A 17,645-nucleotide genomic window follows, 5' to 3' on the forward strand; every position below is an offset into this window, starting at 1 on the left:
TTGAACTCAGAAGTGTCTCTTCCCTTGGTGTTCAGGGCAGTGGGGAAAAAGGTGGACTAACGGGACCTTATTGATGCGAAAGGGTCTGTATCCTAGTCCCTTTACCGTGTGTGTTATCCACTTGTGTCTCCTGCACTGGACAGAAAGGGGAACACCACAACACTTCCTGTGCTACACCATTAAACTCTCTGGCTGCAGAACCTCAGGGAGAAACTGTTACATTTTCCTACCGTCCTGTGGGTTCTGGTATAAAAAAGTTGGCAGGACACAAAATTAACATCTTTTCTTGATTAAAAAAATAGTAGGACAACATTAAGTTTCATATTAATGGAAGAAATGCTTTGGCACTCATTGGAGCAGTGCTTTGGGTATAAAAAATGACATGAGGAATAGCGCTGCATTCTGAGTCCTATTTAAAAAAAACGATGCCATCATTTCATTTGTCTGAATGGGCCCTAACATGGTAGAAAAGGCATTAGAGAAGAGATTTCTATTCATATTTAGGTCCTTCTTTTAAAATCGAGCCATTTTATTGCTTTTAAACGAAGATTCTTATCCCACCACCCCTTCCCTCACCACACACCAGAGTCTCATAAAAGAGTTTTTCTACATGAGTGATTAGTTTCTTTCTCTATACAGATTTTTTGGGAATTGTCACTTTGTGCCTATGAAACAAAAGAAAATTTGATTCAGAAGATTAAAAACACATTCTTGCCTGCTCTAATTATAAAGATTAAAAGCATTGGGCCTCATCTCAACAATGAACTGAGAGGATAAATATATGTTTGTCCAGATGTTTACCAAGCTTGAAAGAGCACATTTCATTTGTTCCAAACCACAGCACAGAGCCTTCCACACACTGGGCCCTGACACCCTGACGCTGCACCTCTGGGCCATCTAGTTTGTGTGGAAGGACAGTGACACTTAACTCCAGGTTGAGGGCCTTGTCAGTGTCAAGAGGCACTAGGCTTCAGCTGTTTAAGTGGCACAAATTAAAAAACATTAAGTGTGTCTTTTTGTGAGTGTTTATATTTGTGTTTCATTGTACTCAGATGAATAAAAGACTTCGTTTCCCCATGTCTGAGTAAATTAAATGACCAAGAAAAATGCGCCCCATATGTGTTCAAAAGCAAAGGGAACAGCTAGCTAAATTTAGGATGCTATACACAGTCATAACACTAAAAATACTTTTTAACTGGTCCAGTTTCTTCCTGATCATTGAGGTTCCCCTATAGTTTTTCAATTATCTAGGTCCCTGTGATGATTAATTTTATGTGTCTACTTGGAGGGTGTTTTTGGGTGAGATTAACATCTAAATTGGTGAACTTTTGGTGTAGCAGGTTGTCCTTCATATTATGGGTGGGCCTTATCCAAGCAGTTGAAGGCCTGAGTAGAATACAAAGACTGAGCTCCCCGGGCAAGGGGGAATTCTCCTGGCAGACTGCCTTTGGACTTCATCTACACCATCAGCTCTTTTGGGTCTCCAGTCTGCCAGCCCACACTGCAGATTTTGGGCTTGCCAGCCTCCATAATCGTGGAACCATTCTTTTTACAATAAATAAACCTCCTCTCTCTCTCTCCCTCTCGCTCTCTCTCTCTCTCTTTCTCTCTCCTCACCGCCCCTTCTCTCTCCCTCTCCTACTGGTTCTGTTTCTATAGAGAATTCTGACTAATACAGTTCCTTTCCTATATTTACATTTCCTTTCTGTCCCTGAATTCCTACATTTTGTAAGCTGAACTCAGATCAGTACTTTATGCTTTTTTTTTTCTTTTAGTGGGAAACTAAGATAACTTGTTCTATATAATAAAAAAATAGATGTAGGAATATATAGGGATAAATAGATAAGAATATAACAGTCAGCGTTCTAGCAAGAAATAGAATTCCACCCAAAAGAATTTAAACAAAAAGTGACTATTTACAGAAGTGTAGACAGAGTTAAGAAAATTATAACTAGGAATAGTGAGGCCCTCAGGGTACAAACATTAGCAGAAAGCAGTTGCCACCCAACAGCCTGAAGGGACAAGGACAAGAGACCATGTTCCCAGAGTCCATGAGTCCTGGAGGGGCCACCTGGCAGGGGTTGCCACAAAAGGGGGAGGTGGCCACAGTCAGACTACGACTGAAGCAAGGAGCAGCGGAAGAAATCCTCTGATCGTTCTCCCACCCCCGCTCTGATCTCCTGCCAGTGCCTCCTGATGCCTGAACCCAAGCAGATGTCAAAGGACAGGAGCTTGGAGATGCAGTCCAGGGAGGCCAACCTCCTGGGCACACAGCAGGGTACAGGGAATGGATCTGGGGAGGCAGGCAGAATAGCTAGCACACCTTAACGTGCTTTCACTGCAAGGGGCACGGGTTCGATTCCTGGTCAGGGAAGTTCCGCAAGCAGAGTGGTGCGGAAAAAAAGAAAAAAAAATAGTCCAAAAGATTTTGCTGGGGATGAGAGAGTAGTCACTCTTCTCCTCCAATGGACCTCCCAGCTTTGATGACTACATGGACAGTCTGGAACACTCGCTACCCTGCCCACCTTGATTGTACCTGACTTCCACCACCACCTCCAGCCATCCCGGATGCCAGGCAGAGCAGATGGATGTCCACCACCCTTGCTCTCATTGGTTTTGGCCTGCCTTCGTGGGTTGCTCTGGGCATCCCAGAAGGGCTTCTCATTTCTCCTCTGCAGATGCTGGGCTGGCTCAGTGAGCTCCCAGCAGGCCTGAGAACTGAGTGGTACCTCTTATGACCACCACAGATGATGTGACCACTTGGACTCTACCCATCATCTGACTTCAAGATGGTGATATATATAACCACCTGGGGATTAAAGCCTGTCTGAAATGATTTTGAAGGACACAAAAATTGATAAAAATCAATCCACTTTTTTCTAAAGTTTTTGGGGGAGAATGCACATATGTAAAATTCCAAATCTTCCAGGTCAAACAATAAGCCTTCATTTGACAAAAGACTCTCCCAGTTCAGCCATACAGTGTTTTTAAATGATTTATATCAGAATTACCTACTAGGTTTACAACTGGATCACCTGGAAACCTAATTTAAAGAGAACAGAACAGATAAAAGGGGCAAGGAAAAAAAAAATGGTGTTACCTGGGCTTGTAAGAGCTGGGGCCACCAGGGTGAGGTGAGTGAAGTGTGTAGGGTTCAAAATGTAAGGAGGCGCTTATTCTCGGGGTCCCACCAGTACAGAGTTGGCACTGGCATGAGCGCCTCCTTGAAGTTTGCACCGTAGATGCCTCCCCCGCCTCTCTTGAGTCTGGCCCTGCTGAGTTGTCCGTTTTCTCTCCTGAAGAAAGCCCCACCCAGCACTGTGCACTAACTTATTCTTTCTGGAAAGTTGCCCTTTTCTAGAGGCATCAATATGATTCTACTCAGTGGATGTAAGAGGAAAATTTATAAACCATGTAAAGAACTTTCTGGAACAGCCATGGGTGATAAGACTGGATGGAATCGGCAAGGGGCCTATTTGCAGAGCATGGGAGAAGAGCCAGAGGAGTTCGGAAGTTGAGCCTGATCCTGCGACTTCAAGCATTTAACTGCAAACAGAGCAGGCAGCCAGTGAGCACAAGTGAGTGCAAGGGAAGGAAGTGCTGATTGCTTAGAAAGATGCCCTGGTGCCCTAAATCCCACCTTTCATCCATTCCTTTGTGTAAAAGCATCTTATTTGAGAAAGCAGGTTCTCTTGTTTAAGTTGCAGAAGGGTGGGTGGCGTAGTTAGATGGACAGCTCTGTCTTAGGAATTAATCGTTGAGATCATTTCCCATAAAGGAGGAGGTCAGAAATGATGAAGATACATTTCATATTCTTCACAATATTTTCTCCTGAGGTTAGCGTGAGATTCCAGAGGCTCCAATCAGCTGGTGAGACTCTTCTGGCCTTGTTTGCTTCTCACTGTAGGACTTCATATGCAAAGCAGAGAGAAAGTAGCCAAAGAAATCTTGAATGAAAATTTACCTTAAACAATTGCTGAATGTATCTGTTCAGTCCCCATTGTTATCACCAATCACATATCTTAGTCTGCTCAGGCTGTTATAACAAAATAGATCAGGTGGCTAAAACAACAGACATTGGTTTCTCATGGTTCTGAGGCTGGAAAGTCCAAGATCCAGATGCCAGCCACTTTGGTTCCTGATGAGGACCCACTTCCTGGCTTGCAGATGGCTGCCTTCTTGTTGTGTCTTCACGTGGCAGAGAGAAAGAGCTCTTCTCTCTTTCCCTTCTTATAAGGATGCTAATCCCATCACGAAAGCCACAACCTCATGACCTCATCTAACCCTGATTACCTCCCAAAGACTCCCTCTCCAAATACCATTACATTGGGGGTAGGACTTCAACATATGAATTTTAAGGCGACACAAACATTCAGTCCATGATCACATAGTACAAGTCACACACTGTGGAGATGTTTGCAAAAATGCTGCTAGGAGTATTGCTAAAACATTAGCCTTTTGACTTCAGCTTGACTTTGATCCATTATTCTCATGTTTTAAATAGTTGGTTTTACACATACGGAGGTTAAATGTATTGCATCTTACTTCACTTGCAAAGGAAGTATGTGGTCCTCCCAGCTCAGCAACAGATGGCCAAAGTTTACAAAACCACTAAGAAAACATACTCAGTGTATTAAAACAAAGTTCACTGCTAACGTTGAACCATTTCTTTCATGTTTTGATCCATAAGGTAACAGCTCTCTAATCTGGAAAAAGAAAACACTGGACATCATTTAAAAAACAACAGCACCCCATTTAGCCGTTCAGAGCAGTTTCTTTTTTTGGATTAAAAGGCACTGAGTAAAATACTTCTAAGGGAATGGTTACATGAGGCAAACTTGAGGAGAAAATTGCTGACATGAATGGTATCCCACTGTATTCACTGTGATGAAAATTGGATTATCTTCCTTATAATATTTTGTGGCCAAAAATTATTAGGCAATATGGCATTAATGAAAAATCTGGAAAAGAATTAGGAAATAATTATTGTTTACATGAAAGCTTTTCAACTACTTACGCAAGAAAATCTCTCAACTTCAATATGATCTCATTCTCCAAAGGGAAAATGTACACTTGAAAGTCTATTGTCAATCTATAGCTATATCTATATATCTGTATGTCTCTCTCTCACAGATGTTACTCTCATGGTTAATCAGAATGTCTCAAGAATTGTAGAAATCAGAAATCTAGGGAGAAAAATACCTTCCTGACATGAAACCAATTCATTTGTTTATTCATATTTAGTTGATTGAAATAAGTTTTTGAGAGATATTTAAAAGAATTATTCTGTGTCCACAACCATCTGCATCTGCAATAACCTGGTTAGAAGCTCTGGGTGAGATTGTCCTGCTGTTACACAGAAGTACACGTGTATGTCTGTGATTCCCTTTGTACACCATCTCACTCACTGCCACGATTGCAGGTGTTTTGATCATGATAGTAAAGGTGAAGAGCAAGGGCACCGAGTAAAGTCAGGAGCCATGATTGGGAGGCAAAGGTGCAGCTCTACAGAAGGGCCTGAGGGTCCTTGTGAAGGAGATGAAAGAGGCAGCCTTTCTTGTAGACACTTCAGTTCTTCATGGAAAGCTGTGTTTCCAGGAATTGAATTGTAGCAACATTTACTTGGGGAATTTTTTTTTTAATTTATTTTATTTATTTTTATTTTTGGCTGCGTTGGGTCTTTTGCTGCTGCGCGCGGGCTTTTCTCTGGTTGCGGTGAGCGGGGGCTACTCTTCGTTGCGGTGCGCGGGCTTCTCACTGTAGTGGCTTCTCTTGTTACAGAGCACGGGTTCTAGGTGCGCAGTAGTTGCTGCACACGGGCTCAGTAGTTGTGGCTCGTGGGCTCTAGAGTGCAGACTCAGTAGTTGTGGCGCATGGGCTTAGTTGCTCTGCAGCATGTGGGATCTTCCCGGACCAGGGCTCGAACCCGTGTCCCCTGCGTTGGCAGGCTGATTCTTAACACTGCGCCACCAGGGAAGCCCCCTGCTTGGGGAATTTAAAGGGAGGAAAGGATCACATCACCTGTGAGTTTATTTATTTATTTATTTTTAACATGACAACGACTCTTAGAATAAGGAAATAAGGGGTCACCATAAGGTGCACAAGAGTGGAGAATCAGGGAGAGTAAAGCAGTGAAACAGATAGGCTGAGGTTATGCCACAGGGTATACATTCTTTCTTAAGAGTTTAAAGATGCTATAATTTCTGTGGCGTATATAACCCTCCAAAGAATCCCTAAAGACTGTGCATGAGTCAAAATAGTGGACTGTGTCTCTTATTTTTTCTTGTCTTCTAATAATAACATTAAATAACTGAATCATCTTCGCTGATAAAGAAATCACGGTGACCTCAATTTTCAATCATTTGAATGTATCCTAAGGCAGTTATGCTACTTAGGTCATATGAGACAATTTCATATGAAAAACATATATTTGAATTAAATACGGTGATGATAAAAATGACATGCATTGAATGCATAACACATGCCAGACTGTTCTAACTGCGTCACTTCTATTAACTAATTTCATTAAGGAGAGGGAACAAGCATCACAGAAAATATAAATTTTATTGTTGGCAAAGTAATTCATTTAAAAAATCTGGACCTGCTAAATAAGGTGAAAACAAAACATTTGTGGTCCCGTGGATCACAGGTGACACAAAGAGGTAAGATATTTATAATGTCTAAATTGGACAAGGGATTAACATCTGGAATACACAAGGAAATTCTGCATACCAATGACAACAAAATACTCCAGTAGAAACATGGACAAAATATGGAAGAGGCAGTTTACAGAAGAGGAAACTCTGAGGTAAAAAACAGATGGAAAGATGCTCTAACATTATTAATAAAAGAAATGCAAATAAAATAATGAGATATCACTTTGTGCCCATTAACTAGGCAGTAATCAGAGAGGTGGATGTCGCCCACTGTTGCCGAGGGTGTGAGGTTAGGAGCCTCCTGGGAGGCGGTGACACTACTCAGCTACTACTGCGTGCAAGAGCGTTGATTGCAGGAGACAATCTGATGTCCCTCATCAGGAACGGATGGGCAGAATGTGAGCGTGAACCCCCGCGGAAGACTATCCTGTACCTAGAAGCAGCTGATTCAGTTTTCATGTAGGAGCATGAGTAGATCTTCAAACTCTAGCATTGAGTGAACAAAGTAAGAAAGAGATGAGGTGTATAACATAATTCTATTTCTATAAATAAAAGATACATCCTAAACTCTACAATGTTTAGAAGAAAACGTAATGAAAAAGCTTCATGACATTAAATTTGGCAATAATTGCTTGGCTATGAAATCAAAAGCACAGGCCATGAAAGAAAAAAGTAGATAACTTGGACTTCATCAAAATTTAAAACTTCTGTGTACCAGAGGACACTATCAAGAGAGTGAAAAGACAACCTACAGAATGGGAGAAAATATTTGCAAATCGTATATCATATATCTGATATGGGATTAATACCCAGGATATATAAAGAACCTCCACAACTTGAAACCAAAAACAAACAACCCAATTTAAAAATGGGCAAAGGAATTGAATAGACATCAAGCCAAAGAAAATATGCAAATAGCCGATAATCATATTAAAAAATGCTCAACATCACTAATCATTAGGGAAATGCATATCCAAACCACAATAATATACCACTTCACACCCATTAGGGTGGCTATTATAAAGAAAAACAAACAAACAAACAAAACCCCAGAAAATAACAAGTATTGACGAAAATGTGGAGAAACTGGAAACCTGTGGATCACTGGTGGGGATGTAAAGTGGTGGATCCACTGTGGAAAAAAGGTATGGTGGTCCTTCAAAATATTAAACATAGAATTACCATTTGATCCAGCAATTCCACTCCTGGGTATATACCACAAAAAAGTGAAAGCAGGAACCTGAACAGATACTTGTATACCCATATTCATAGCAGCATTATTCACAAGAGCCAAACAATGGAAACAATCTACGTGTCCATCAACAGATGAATAGATAAACAAAGTGTGATACAGACATACAATGGAATATTATTCAACCTTAAAAAGGAAGGAAATTCTGACACATGCTACAACATGGATGAACCTCGAAGATGTTAAGTGAAATGTCAGTCTCAAAAGAACAAATGTTGTCTGATTCCACTTACATGAGGTATCTAGAGTAGGCAATTCATAAAGAGGTAAAGTAGAATGATGGTCGCCAGGGTTTGGAGGGAGGGGGAATGGGGAGTTATTGTTTAATGGGTACAGAGTTTCAGTTTGAGATGATGAAAACGTTCTGGAGATGGATGGTTGTGATACTTGCACAATATTGTGAATGCACTTAATGCAACTAAACTGTACACTTAAAAGTGGTTAAAATGGTCAATTTTATGTTATGTATATTTTACCACAATTTAAGAAATGAAAAATAACTTTAAAAAGACAAAAAGAAAAAAATATGTAGTTTTGATAGTTTCAGAATAGGAGCGCAATACTTTTTTTTTTTTAAAAAGGAGACGGAAGATTATGCTTATGTCTTTACTGATGTGAAACACTCAAAACAACATGTAATAATTAAGTGGTTGATGTAACGCAAATTTTTAAATTAATTAATTAATTAGTTCAAGAATGTTTTTTGAGAGAAAATATATATTTGCACAAAACATCAAATACACATTTCAAGGTATTTGTAAAACACACTAGAATGTTTGATGGGGGAGTGGGGGGGTTGGCTACAAGGATAAAAGGGAAAAAACAAGTAAATGGAATAGAAGGGAAAAATACTTATAATCCTCAACTCAATTCAGTTTAATAAATACTTCTTAAGGGTCTACTTTTCCAGACACTTCATTTGCTCTTTCTGGTGGTATCCAAACCTAAATATGATTTATGAACATGGGATAATGAGACTGTTTATTAATTTTAGTTAGGGAATTTCATGTGCCACAAGAACAGAGAGAAAAATAAAAATTTATTACTGGAGAAAAGTATCTTCTAAGGTCCTTTATCTTGCTTATATGGGAAGATAAACTGACATATAATAAATGAGATTCTATCTTCAGTGTAGCTTTTATCTCAAGCAACATTATTAAACCATAAAAGCCAAGAAATATAATTAAAAATAAGCTATAACATAAAAAATATGATAGATTTGGAGAAGATGAAATGTTATTTGGATTTTTTGTATATTAGTCTTTCCTGAAAAATAAAGTCTTAGAAGTATGTTTAGATATTTCTAAGTCCCAAGTTACTACAAATTCAACACGTCTTAATAAAACTAATCCTAAATAACTCCCAATCATTCATTAAGTCAAAAAATATTTATTAAATTCCTACCATGTGCCAGACACTGGGGCTCATATACCATTCTACACCATAACTCTCAAATTTATCTCTCTACCCAGGCTTCTCTGAATTCCAAACCCAAAGCACAGCCTTCTTTACATGACTGCTTGACTGTATCAAAATTACTTTAAACCCAGTGTGTCCAAAAAAACCCTTGTGATTCATCCCCAAGAAATGTTCTTTCAGTTATTTTTCTCTAAGAGAATGGCTCTACCATCCATCTCATTGGCACAAGCCAGACTCCTAAGTGATAATCCTTGATCACACTCTCTGTCACTTGTCTTATCCAGTCGGTTATCAAGTTCTGTTGATTTTACCCTTTAAATATTTCCCAAATCCATTCACTTCCCTCTGTCTTCAGTTGTCATCACAGTCCAAGTTACTTTATTATATTTCTTTTTTTAAAAAATTTTTATTTATTTATTTATTTGGCTGTGCTGCATGGCTTGCAGGATCTTAGTTCCCTGACCAGGAATCGAACCCAGGGCCCAGCAGTGAGAGCACCAAGTCCTAACCACTGGATCACCAGGGAATTCCTTGCCTCTTACTTCTTGACAGGGCTCTCTGCCTAAAATATGCCCAAACTTCCAACTCACTCTCTACACTGAAGCCAAATCTGATCATGTAATTTCCTATCCCTCCTCCCCTCTTAAAAACCTATGTCTCTTAAGTTGGGGAAAAGAAACTTTAAGGCAGCCAAGTGATGCATTCATAGTATGCTCCTACCTTCTCTCTGTCCTCCCATCCCATCTTCTCCTTCACTCTCTTTTCCGTTCCACATAGGCCTTTAAGTCCCTCGTATGCACCATGCTCCCATCCTGCCACGGGATCTTTGCACATGCTATTCTCATAAAATTGGAATATTCCCCCATTCCCTGTTTTTCCTCTTTTCCTTTTTCTTGCACAGTTTATCCATTCACTCACAAATGCTTATTGAAAACCTAACTACTTGCAGGCACTAATTCAGGTGCTCTGGGCCCAGTGATAAAATAAACTCCCTGCCCTCTTGAAGACTTCATTTTGGTGAGTTGAATTTAGGCTCTGGTGGATTAACTCTGACTTAGCTCAACGTTCCTTCTTCAGAGAAGTCTGATCAAAGTTGATCAGGTCTCTTTGTTACACGTTCTCAAAACGCCATGTACTCCTTGCTAGTACTTATCGAAGCTCGTAATTATGCATCTATTTGAGGGTTTATCTGAATAACATCTGACTCACCATTAGTCTGTAAAGATTCTTTAGGGCAGGGACATGTTGTTTTCACTCATCTCAGTATCCTTGGGGCCTGTCACAGTGCCAGGTGCATAGAAGGTCCTTGATCTAGGAAATATTTATTGATTGAATAAAATGCAAATGAAAAATGGCCACTGCCCTAAAGCTAGTCCAGCACAGAAGGCAGATGAATGAACAAATGATGCATCAGAGGGATAATGCTCAGGAGTATATACAAAAGCTGGAGGGACACACGAGCCTCTCCTTATTTGCTTTTTTTAAAATAGGAAGACAAGCACATTTATACGCTGAAGGTTAACAGCCAGTGGAGAGAGAAAAAAGATACAAGAAGGAAAGGCACAGATAGAGGGGGAACTTCCCTGGAGGGAGGAGAGGATGGGGTCCAGAGCTCTGTGGAGGGGCAGATGTGTGTGGTGTTAATGGCTGGGGAGCTCTCCCTGATGGTTTCAATTTCTTTGTGAGTCATAGGCTGGACCTGCTCTGTCCAGTACAGTAGCCACTCACCACATGTGACTAAGCCTTTTGAATGTGGCCAGTCTGAAGGAGATGTGTTATAAGTGCAAAATACACATCAGATTGTGAAGATTTAGTACAAAAAGTAATATATTTTATCTCATTAATAATTTTTACAGATGAATTGGGAGATTGGGATTGACATATATATACTAATATGTATAAAATAGATAACTAATAAAAACCTGCTAAAAGTAATTTTTACAGTAATTACCTGTTGAAATGGTAATATACAGTCAGTTCTCATTGTTCACAACTGTTCTGCTCTATAAAGTTGCTGTGAACATTGAATTAGTGAACACTGAACCATTGCTCTTAGGGGAAACACAGGGTTGGGTTCCTGAGAACCTCTGGAGATGAAAGACCCCTACACTGAAAACTATAAAACATTGATGAAAGAAGTTGAAGAAGACACAAATAAATGGAAAATATTCCATGCTCATGGGTTGGAAGAATTAATATTGTTAAATATTAATGGTACCCAAAGCAATCTACAGATTCAATGCAGTCTCTACCAAATTCCGATGACATTTTCACAGAAATAGAACAAACAATCCTAAAATTTGTGTGAAACCACAAAAGACCCCAAATAACCAAAGCAATCTTGAGAAAGATGAATAAAGCTGAAGGCATCACACACCCTAATTTCAAATGATATTATAAAATTATAGTAATCGAAACAGTATGGTATGGGCATAAAAACAGACGCACAGATGAATGAAACAGAATAGAGAGCCCAGAAATAAACCCACACGTATGTAGTCAATTAATTTACAACAAAGGAGCCAAGAATACACAGTGGGGAAAGAACAGTCTCCAACAAATTGAGTTGGGAAAACTGAACAGCCACATGCAAAAGAATGAAATTGGACCACTATGTAACACCATAGACAAAAATCAACTCAAAATGCATTAAAGACTTGAATGTGAGACCTGAAACCATAAAAATCCTAGAAGAAAACATAGGTGGTAAACTCCTTGACATCAGTCTTGGCAGTGGTTTTTTGGATTTGACACCAAAAGCAAAGGCAAAAAAAGCAAAAATAAACAAGTGGGACCACATCAAACTAAAAAACTTCTGTACAGCAAAGGAAACCATCAACGAAATAAAAAGGCAACCTACTGTATGGGGTAGAATACTTGCAAATCATATATTTGATAAGGGGTTAATATCTAAATTCATAAAGAATTCATACAGCTCAAGAGCAAAAAAATAATCCAATTTAAAAATGGGCAGAGGCTTTGAATAGACATTCTTCCAAAGAAGACAGACAGATGACCAACAAGTACATGAAAAGATGCTCAACACCACTAACCATTAGAGAAATTCAAATCAAAACCTCAGTGAGATATCACTTCACTACTGTCAGAATGGCTATCATCAAAAAGACAAGAAATAACAAGTGATGGTGACAATGTGAAAGAAAAGGGAACTTTTGTGCACTGTTGGTGGGAATGTAAATTAGTGCAGTCACTATGGAAAACAGTTTGGAGATACCTTAAAAAATTAAAAATAGAACTACCATATGGGGGGACCTTCAAGAGGGCAGAGGAGTAAGACGTGGAGATCACCTTCCTCCCCACAGATATATCAAAAATACATCTACATGTGAAACATCTCCTACAGAACACCTACTGAACGCTGGCAGAAGACCTCAGACTCCCCAAAAGGCAAGAAACTGCCCACGTACCTGGGTAGGGCAAAAGAAAAAAGAAAAAACAGAGACAAAAGAATGGGACAGGACCTGCACCTTGGGGAGGGAGCTGTGAAGGAGGAAAAGTTTCCACACACTAGAAGTCCCTTCACGGGCGGAGATGGAGGTCGGGCTGGGGGGAAGCTTCAGAGCCACAGAGGAGAGCGAAGCAACAGGGTGCAGAGGGCAAAGCAGAGAGATTCCCGCACAGAGGATCGGTGCCGACCAGCACTCACCAGCCTGAGAGGCTTGTCTGCTCACCCGCCGGGGCGGGCGTGGGCTGGGAGCTGAGGCTTGGGCTTCGGAGGTCAGATCCCAGGGAGAGGACTGGGGTTGGCTGCCTGAATACAGCCTGAAGGGGGCTAGTGCGCCATAGCTAGCTGGGAGGGAGTCTGGGAAAAAGTCTGGAACTGCAGACTGCTGTTTTGGGGTGTGTGAGGAGAGGGGATTCAGAGCACCACCTAAACGAGCTCCAGAGACGGGCGCGAGCTGCAGCTATCAGTGCGGACACCAGAGACGGGCATGAAACGCTAAGGCTGCTCCTGCAGCCACTAAGAAGCCTGTGTGCAAGCACAGGTCACTATCCACACCTCCCCTGCTGGGAGCCTGTGCAGCCCACCACTGCCAGGGTCCCGAGATCCAGGGACAACTTCCCCGGGAGAACACAAGGTGCACCTCAGGCTGTTGCAACGTCACTCTGGCCTCTGCCGCCACAGGCTCGCCCTGCATTCTGTAACCCTCCCTCCCCCCAGCCTGAGTGAGCCAGAGCCCCCTAATCAGCTGCTCCTTTAACCCCATCCTGTCTGAGCGGGAACAGACGCCCACAGCGACCTACACGCAGAGGCGGGGCCAAATCCATAGCTGAACCCCAGGAGCTTAGAGAACAAAGAAGAGAAAGGGAAATCTCTCCCAGCAGCCTCAGGAGCAGCGGATTAAATCTCCACAATCAACTTGATGTACCCTGCATCTGTGGAATACCTGAATAGACAATGAATCATCTCCAGATTGAGGCGGTGGACATTGGGAGCAACTGTAGACTTGGGGTTTGCTTTCTGCATCTAATTTGTTTCTGGTTTTATGTTTATCTTAGTATTTAGAGCTTATTATCATTGGTAGATTTGTTTATTGATTTGGTTGCTCTCTTTCCTTTTTTTTTTAATATATATATACTTTTTCTCCTTTTTTCTCTTTTTGTGAGTGTGTATGTGTATGCTTCTTTGTGTCATTTTGTGTGTATAGCTTTACTTTTACCATTTGTCCTAGGGTTCTGTCTGTCCGTTGTATTTTTTTTTTTCTTTTGTATAGTTTTTAGCGCTTGTTATCATTGTTGGATCTGTTTTTTGGTTTGGTTGCTCACTTCTTTCTTTCTTTCTTTTTTTTTAATTACTTTTTTACTTTTAATAATTTTTTAAAAAAATTTATTTTAATAACTTTATTGTATTTTTTATTCTTTTTTCTGTCTTGCTTTTTCTTTTCTCCCTTTTCTTCTGAGCTGTGCGGCTGACAGGGTCTTGGTGCTCTGGCTGGGTGTCAGGCCTGAGCCTCTGAAGTGGGAGAGCTGAGTTCAGGACATTGTTCCAGCAGAGACCTCCCAGCCCCAAGTAATATCAAGACAGCAAGAGTTCTCCCAGAGATCTCCATCTCAACACTAAGACTGAGTTCCTCTCAACAACCAGCAAGCTACAGTGCTGGACACCCCATGCCAAACAACTAGCAAAACAGGAACACAACCCCACCAATTAACAGAGAGGCTGCCTAAAATCACAATAAGTTCACAGACACCCCAAAATGCACCACTGGGTGCGGTCCTGCCCACCAGAAAGAAAAGATCAAGCATCATCCACCAGAACACAGGCACCAGTCCCCTCCACCAGGAAGCCTATACAACCCACTGAACCAACATGACCCACTGGGCGCAGACACCAAAAAACAATGGGAACTATGAACCTGCAGCCTGTGAAAAGGAGACCCCATACACAGTTAAGCAAAATGAGAAGACAGAGAAATACACAGCAGATGAAGGAGCAAGGTAAAAACCCACCAGACCAAACAAAGGAAGAGGAAATAGGCAATCTACCTGAGTAGGCAATCACTCAGAGTCATGATAGTAAAGATGATCCAAAATCTTGGAAATAGAATGGAGAAAATACAAGAAACGTTTAACAAGGACCTAGAAGAACTAAAGAGCACACAAACAATGATGAACAGCACAATAAATGAAATTAAATATTCTCTAGAAGGAATCAATAGCAGAATAACTGAGACACAAGAAAGGATAAGTGACCTGGAAGATAAAATAGTGGAAATAACTACCACAGAGCAGAATAAAGAAAAAAGAATGAAAAGAATTGAGGACAGTCTCAAAGACCTCTGGGACAACATTAAACACACCAACATTCGAATTATAGGGGTCCCAGAAGAAGAAGAGAAAAAGAAATGGACTGAGAAAATATTTGAAGAGATTATAGTTGAAAACTTCCCTAATATGGGAAAGGAAATAGTCAATCAAGTCTAGGAAACACAGAGAGTCCCACACAGGATAAATCCAAGGAGGAATCACACCAAGACATATTAATCAAACTCTCAAAAATTAAAGACAAAGAAAAAATATTAAAAGCAGCAAGGGAAAAGCAACAACATACAAAGGAATCCCCATAAGGTTAACGGCTGATTTCTTAGCAGAAACTCTACAGGCCAGAAGGGAGTGGCAGGACATATTTAAAGTGATGAAAGGGAAAAACCTACAACGAAGATTACTCTACCCAGCAAGGATCTCGTTCAGATTCGACGGAGAAATTAAAACCTTTACAGACAAGCAAAAGCTAAGAGAAATCAGCACCACCAAACCAGCTTTACAACAAATGCTAAAGGAACTTCTCTAGGCAGGAAACACAAGAGAAGGAAAACACCTACAAGAACACACCCAAAACAATTAAGAAAATGGTAATAGGAACATACATATTGATAACTACCTTAAATGTAAATGGATTAAATGCTCCAACCAAAAGACATAGACTAGCTGAATGGATACAAAAACAAAACCCGTATAAATAGGAACATACATATTGATAACTACCTTAAATGTAAATGGATTAAATGCTCCAACCAAAAGACATAGACTAGCTGAATGGATACAAAAACAAAACCCGTATATATGCTGTCTACAAGAGACCCACTTCAGATCTAGGGACACATAAAGACTGAAAGTGAGGGGATGGAAAAAGATATTCCATGCAAATGGAAATCAAAAGAAAGCTGGAGTAGCCATTCTCATATCAGACAAAATAGACTTTAAAATAAAGACTCTTACAAGAGACAAAGAAGGACACTACATAATGACCAAGGGATCAATCCAAGAAGAAGATATAACAATTGCAAATATTTATGCACCCAACATAGGAGCACATCAATACATAAGGCAAATGCTAACAGCCATAAAAGGGGAGATCAACAGTAACACAATAATACTAGAGGACTTTAACACCCCACTTTCACCAATGGAAAGATCATCCAAAATGAAAATAAATAAGGAAACACAAGCTTTAAATGATAACATTAAACAAGATGGACTTCATTGATATTTTTAGGACATTCCATCCAAAAACAACAGAATACACCTTCTTCTCAAGTGCTCATGGAATATTCTCCAGGATAGATCATATCTTGGGTCACAAATTAAGCCTTCATAAATTTAAGAAAATTGAAATTGTATCAAGCATCTTTTCTGACCAGAACACTGTGAGACTACATATCAATTACAGGAAAAGATCTGTAAAAAATATAAACAAATGGAGCCTAAACAATACACTACTAAATAACCAAGAGATCACTGAAGAAATCAAAAAATACCTAGATACAAATGACAATGAAAACATGATGACCGCAAAACCTATGGGATGCAGCAAAAGCAGTTCTAAGAGGGAAGTTTATAGCAATAAAATCCTACCTCAGAAAACAAGAAACATCTCAAATAAACAACCTAACCTTACACATAAAGCAATTAGAGAAAGAAGAACAAAAAAACCCCAAAGTTAGCAGAAGGAAAGACATCATAAAGACCAGATCAGAAATAAATGAGAAAGAAATGATAGCAAAGGTCAATAAAACTAAAAGCTGGTTCTTTGAGAAGATAAACAAAATTGATAAACCATTACCCAGACTCATCAAAAAAAAAAGGGAGAAGACTCAAATCAATAGGATTAGAAATGAAAAAGGAGAAGTAACAACTGACACTGCAGAAATAGAAAGGATCATGAGATATTACTACAAGCAACTATATGCCAATAAAATGGACAACCTGGAAGAAAAGGACAAATTCTTAGAAAAGCCCAACCTTCCGAGACTAAACCAGGAAGAAATAGAAAATATAAACAGACCAATCACAAGCACTGAAATTGAAACTGTGATTAAAAATCTTCCAACAAACAAAAGCCCAGGACCAGATGGCTTCACAGGCGAATTCCTCCAAACATTTACAGAAGAGCTAACACCTATCCTTCTCAAACACTTCCAAAATATAGCAGAGAGAGGAACACTCCCAAACTCATTCTATGAGGCCACCATCACCCTCATACCAAAACCAGACAAAGATGTCACAAAGAAAGAAAACTACAGGCCAATATCACTGATGAACATAGATGCAAAAATCCTCAACAAAATACTAGCAAACAGAATCCAACAGCACATTAAAAGGACCATACACCACGATCAAGTGGGGTTTATCCCAGGAATGCAAGGATTCTTCAATATATGCAAATCAATCAATGTGATAAACCATATTAACAGACTGAAGTATAAAAATCATATGATCATCTCAATAGATGCAGGAAAAGCTTTTGACAAAATTCAACACCATTTATGATAAAAACCCTCCAGAAAGTAGGCATT

Source organism: Balaenoptera musculus, chromosome 18 (assembly GCF_009873245.2).
Source record: "Balaenoptera musculus isolate JJ_BM4_2016_0621 chromosome 18, mBalMus1.pri.v3, whole genome shotgun sequence".
Taxonomy (NCBI): domain Eukaryota; kingdom Metazoa; phylum Chordata; class Mammalia; order Artiodactyla; family Balaenopteridae; genus Balaenoptera; species Balaenoptera musculus.